The following is a 6,000-nucleotide window of genomic DNA, read 5'->3' as shown; positions in this document are numbered from 1 at the left end:
TAAGTGGTGGGCCCTTTTAAGTATAAACAAAATGTAAAAAATAAGTGCTATGGTTATCAGCTTCAATGGTACTGAATTTTATGGCTTGCAAAGCTGGTTCAAGTTCATTATCTTATTTTATTCTTAGAGCAGTTCGGTATTGAGATAGTTAGTATAAGTATTATTTTTTTGTTATCATTGCTGTTCAGTTGTTTTTCCGTTGTCTTTGATTCTTTGTGTGCACATTTGGAGTTTTCTTGGCAAAAATAATAGAGTGGTTCGTTTCCTTTTCTAGCTCACTTAACAGATGAGGAAATAGAGACAAACAGGGTTAAGTGACTTGCCCAGGATCACTCAGTAGAAAATGTCAGAGGTCAGCTTTGAACTCAGATCCTCCTGATTCTAGGCTTGGCACTTGTTTCAGCACCATCCAGCTGCCCATAAACATTGTTATTCCCTTTTATAGAGATAAAATTGAAGACTAGAGACATTAATGGCAGAAGTACACTTTCTGATGCAAATCTATTTTCTTTTGTTTTTGTGTTAATTACAGTGTTTGTGTTTTTTTATTATGTCCACAATATAAAAAAAATTAATATAAAAAAGTAGTGACATGTCAGTGTCCAGTCCCCAAACTGGGTCTACTGACACTCCAAGTCAGGACTATCTCATTTCTAAAGACACAAAATTATAAGTCACATAACATTTTCTAGCCTAGTCTTGAACCTACATCTCCTGAGTTGAAGTTCATATTGTGTTTTTTACCCTGCTCCCTATTTTTATTCTTCCTATAAAATAATAGCATCATGAATCTTTGAGCCCCCAGTTTTAGAATTTTTTTATGTCTGTTTTTTTGATTTCCTAAGTCTCCTTCAAGGGATTATATTCTTCCTTCCCTCCCTCCCTCCCTCCCTCCCTCCCTCCCTCCCTCCCTTCCTTCCCCCCTTCTTTCCTTCCTTCCTTCCTTCCTTCCTTCCTTCCTTCCTTCCTTCCTTCCTTCCTTCCTTCCTTCCTTCCTTCCTTCTGGTTTCTTTTCTTTCTCCTTTTTACCCATTCACTACTTCCTCTCACCTCCTGAGCTTCTTTTACCTTTCACATTATTTTCCTCCATTTTGTTTATCTTTCCCAGACCTTGGGATTTGCAGCCAGATGGTATGGAAATAGCCTTGGCCTGGGAATTGGAGGGTTGGTTTTTAGATCCACTTGCTTGGTCATTAAATCACTTGGTAACTTTGATGTTCTCTTTCTCAGCTTCACTTTCTTCTCTTGTAAAATGAGTGTATTGAACTAGATCGGAAGTTTTTAAGATCTGAGGACAGATTTCCAGGGCAGCTAAGTGGTGCAGTGCATACGAGCACTGGGCATAGAGTCAGAAAGACCAGAGTTCAAATCTAACCTCAGATGTTAACTAGCTGTGTGACCCAGGAGAAGTCATTTAACTCCTTCCTGCCCAAAACTGGAGAAGGAAAAGGCAAACCATTCCAATATCCTTGCTAAGTACAACCCAAAATGGGGTCACAAAGAGTTGGACATGACTAAACAGCAACAGAAATGGATAGATTTCCAGGTTCCCACAAATTTAGATGAGAAAAACTATTTTCACTAGTATTTGTTTTGTTTTCTATTTTATTTTACATATTTAAGGACATTGTTCTGAGAAGTGACCTATAGATTTCATCATCCTGTCTATATCTATCCATGACAAAAAACCAAAAACAAACATATTAAAAAAAACAAAATTTAAGAAGGGAGGAAGGGAAAGGAATTACATGATTTCTAAGGTTTCTCATTACTTCAAAGCTGCATGATTACTAGATTTGGGGTAGCATTGTTCCCTGTTCCTTCCCAAGTACTTCCAGGTCTACTAGTTAATTGATACCTGAAAGTCTCCTCTAAGAATTTCACTCATTATTCTAAGGTTTTTATTTCCTGAAAAATGAAAATTAGGAAGTAGCATTTTAGTCTGTTATCAAGCTATCTTATACTTCAGTGTGTAGGAGTTTGAGGATCTTTCCTTTTTTTTAATTAATTTATTTAGTCAATTTAGAACATTATTCCTTGGTTACAAGAATCATATTCTTTCCCTCCCGACCCTCCCCTCCCCCTTCCCACAGTACATATGTCCTCAATCAGAACCCATTTCCATGTTGTTGGTGTTTGCACTAGGATGTTCATTTAGAGTCTACATCCCCAATCATATCCCCCTCCACCCATGTATTCAAGCAGTTGTTTTTCTTCTGTATTTCTACTCTCACAGTTTTTCCTCTGAATGTGGATAGTGTTTTTTCTCATATATACCTCCAAGGTTTTCAGGATCACTGCATTGCCACTAATGGGGAAGTCCATTACATTCGATTGTACCAAAGTGTATTAGTCTCTGTGTACAATGTTCTCCTGGTTCTGCTCCTGTAGTTCTGCATCAATTCCTGGAGGTCATTCCAGTCTTCATAGAATTCCTCCACTTTATTATTCCTTTGAGCACAATAGTATTCCATCACCAACATATACCACAATTTGTTCAGTCATTCCCCAATTGAAGGGCACCCCCTCATTTTCCAATTTTTGTCCACCACAAAGAGTGCAGCTATGAATATTCTTGTACAAGTCTTTTTCCTTATTATCTCTTTGGGTTACAAACCCATCAGTGGTATGGCTGGATCAAAGGGCAGACAGTCTTTTATTGCCCTTTGGACATAGTTCCAAATTGCCCTCCAGAATGGTTGGATCAACTCCACCAGCAATGCATTAATGTCCCAACTTTGCCACATCCCCTCCAGAATTCACTTGTTTGCAGTGTTTTTATACTCTAATTCATGGTCAATCTTTGTGAATGTACCATGTGTTGCTGAAAAGAAGGTGTATTCTTTTTTGTCCCTATTTATTTATTTGTCCCTATTTTCTCCACATAGCTACTAACTCTATTTTTTCTAAGATTTCATTCACTTCTCTCCCCTCTTTTTAATTTATTTTTTGGTTTGATTTATCTAGTTCTTATAGAGGAAGATTCAGGTCTCCCACTATTATAGTTTTTCTATCTATTTCATCCTTGAGCTCCACTAGTTTCTCCTTTAGAAATTTGGATGCTATGCCATTTGGTGCATACATGTTGAGTACTGATATTTCTTCATTGTCTATACCACTTTTTATTAGAATTACCTTCCCTATCTCTTTTAACTAGATCTCTTTTTACTTTGACTTTATCAGATATCATGATTGCGACTCCTGCCTTCTTTTTTATCAGTTGATGCCCAATAGATTTGGTTCCATCCTCTCACTTTTACCCTATGTGTGTCTACCTTCCTCATGTGTGTTTCTTGTAGACAGCATATGTATGGTAGGGTTTTGGTTTCTAATCCACTCTGCTATTTGCTTGCATTTTATGGGTGAGTTCATTCCATTCACATTCAGAGTTATCATTACCAACTGGGTCTTTCCCAGCATTTTTATTTCCACTCATAGTCATGTCTTTTCTTCTTTCACTATTTCCTTCTACACCAATGTTTTGTTTTTAATTAGTCCCCCTAATCCCCACCCTTATTTTACTTCCCTTTCTACCCCTTCCCTTCTTATTCCCCTCTCATTTTCTTTACAGTCTTTTTATACTACTCCCCCACCCTGTATTTGATTGTTCTTTCCTCTTTGAGTCAATTTCAATGCACGTAAGAGTCGAGCATTTCCTATCTCCAACCTCTTTACCCTTCTAGTGTATTGATGTTCTCCCCCCTCCCATCACGAGCTTCTTTGTGACATATAAATTTACCCCCTTTTGTTTCTTTTCACATTTCTTTTAGTATTAACCTCTTTTTTAAGCTCTAGTTGTGTGTATATATATATATATATATACATACATATATATGTATTTATGCATACATATATCTATATACATATTTCTATCTTGGCATTTCATCCTATACAGTTTGTCACTGTTCCCTCTAAAGGTAATTCTTCTAGCTGTCCAGGTGATAACAATTTTTAAGAGTTACAAATGACCTCTTTTCTTATAGGGATACATATCATTTTAACTAACTGGGTCTCTTAAAAATTTTTTGTTTTGTTTTTCTTTTTTCCCTCTTTCTTAATTACCTTTTGATGATTCTCTTGAGGTCTGTGCTTAGGCATCAAATTTTCTGTTCAGGTCTGGTCTTTTCTTTACAAATGCTTGGAAGTCTTCTATTTTGTTAAATGACCATACTTTTCCCTGTAAGAATATAGTCAGTTTTTCTGGGTAGTTGATTCTTGGTTGTAGACCTAATTCACTTGATTTTCAGAATATCATATTCCATGCCTTTTGGTCCTTCAGTGTAGATGCAGTCAGATCCTGTGTTATCCTCACTGTGGTTCCATGGTATTGGAATGACTTCTTAGCAGCTTATAATATTTTTTTCCTTTGATAGTTCTTGAATTTGGCTATAACATTCCTGGGTATTGTTAGTTAGGGATTAAGTACAGGAGGTGATCTTTGGATTCTTTCAATCTCCACTTTTCCCTCTTGTTCTAGAATGTTGAGGCAGTTTTTTTTTTTTGGATAATTTCCTGTAGTATGATGTCCAGGCTTTTTCTTTTGTTATGGTCTTCTGGTAGACCAATGATTCTTAAATTGTTTCTCCTGGAAAAATTTTCTAAATCTTCTTTTTTGTGAATGAGGTGCTTCATATTTTCCTCAATTTTTTCATTCTTTTGATTTTGTTTCATAGTGTCCTACTGCTTTGTAAAGTCACTTATTTCTAGCTGTTGTATTCTGGTTCTTAAAGACTGGATTTCATCCCTGGCTTTTTGGTCATCCTTCTCCTTCTGGTCTGATTTTCTTTGGAGGTCATCTATCATCTTCTTTGCCTCATCTTTCATCTTCTTTGCCTCATTTTCAAGCTGGTTGATTTTGGCTTTCAAGACACTATTTTCTTGTTTTAGTTCAAGTGCCTCTGTTTCCAGATGACTTATTTTAGTTCTTAAGTTCTTTTTCCAGTTGTCTTCAGCCTCTCTTAATTGTGTTTTGAATTGTATTTTGAGTTCTTCCAGAGCCTGTATCCAATTTGCTTGGGTTTCTGTTTTTTTGCTTGGTGTTCCCTCATCCTTCTCTGTTCCGTTTGCTCTTTGTTCATAGCCTGTATAGAAGCTATCGATTGTAATTTCTTTTTTCTTTTTCTGTTGTTTGCTCATATTTATCCCCTCTTTACTCCCTGCAATTGCCTGACCTCTTGCTCCTCTCATTTTTTTGTGGTTTTGGGCTTTTCTTTCTGCCTTCACCCTTGGAGCTTTGTCAGTAAATGTCTCAGTGCAGTCTGTGGGGGAGGGGTGTTGGAGTTTGCTCTTCCCTGCCCTCTGAAGGCTTTGATGGGATTAAGTCCAGCAGTGTGTGGGGGAGGGGCTTTGGGGCTTGAGCTTCCCTGCCCTCTGAAGGCTTTTATGGAATTAAGTCCAGCTGGGCTGCTGGATGTGCCCTGAAGCCAAAACCTCAGGAAGGGCATGGGCAATATGAAGGGTCTCCACTGCTGCAACTGCTGTCTGCTCTGTGCTCTGCGTTTCTTCTCTAACTGCTTCCCCACTGCCTGTGCTGGATGCTCTGAGCCTGGCACAGCTTTGCCTGCAAGGTACTCCCTCCAGACCAGTGCCTTTGCCCTCCCAGAGGTTCCAGCTGCTGCTGGAGACTTAGAGCTCCAGGTGGGGGAGGAGTCCCAGGACCTTCATTCTTCCTTCCCCTTAAACCTGAGTGTTCTTGAATTCTGGCTTTTGGGGGTGTACCTTTTAAGTTGAGTCCAGCAGGTGGGTTCCTTGGCTCTGTCTTGTTATTAGGCTTGATTTTTCAGTCCCCTAGGAGCATTTAGTTTGTAATAGGTAATGAAGGGTTTTCAGAGCTCTGAACTTTCGCTGCCTCTATGCTGCAGTCTTGACTCCGCCTCCTTGAGGATCTTTTCTAAAGGGTCAAGTTTATTTCTACTTCTAAATCAGAGTTTTAACCTATGACAAAGGTACACTGAATTATGCTATACACTTAACTCAGAATAATTGCCTTGATTTAATTAA

The sequence above is a fragment of the Monodelphis domestica genome, chromosome 7 (genome assembly GCF_027887165.1).
Source record: "Monodelphis domestica isolate mMonDom1 chromosome 7, mMonDom1.pri, whole genome shotgun sequence".
NCBI lineage: Eukaryota > Metazoa > Chordata > Mammalia > Didelphimorphia > Didelphidae > Monodelphis > Monodelphis domestica.
The sequence above is the reverse complement of the archived record's forward strand: the minus strand, read 5'-3'. Positions refer to the sequence as shown.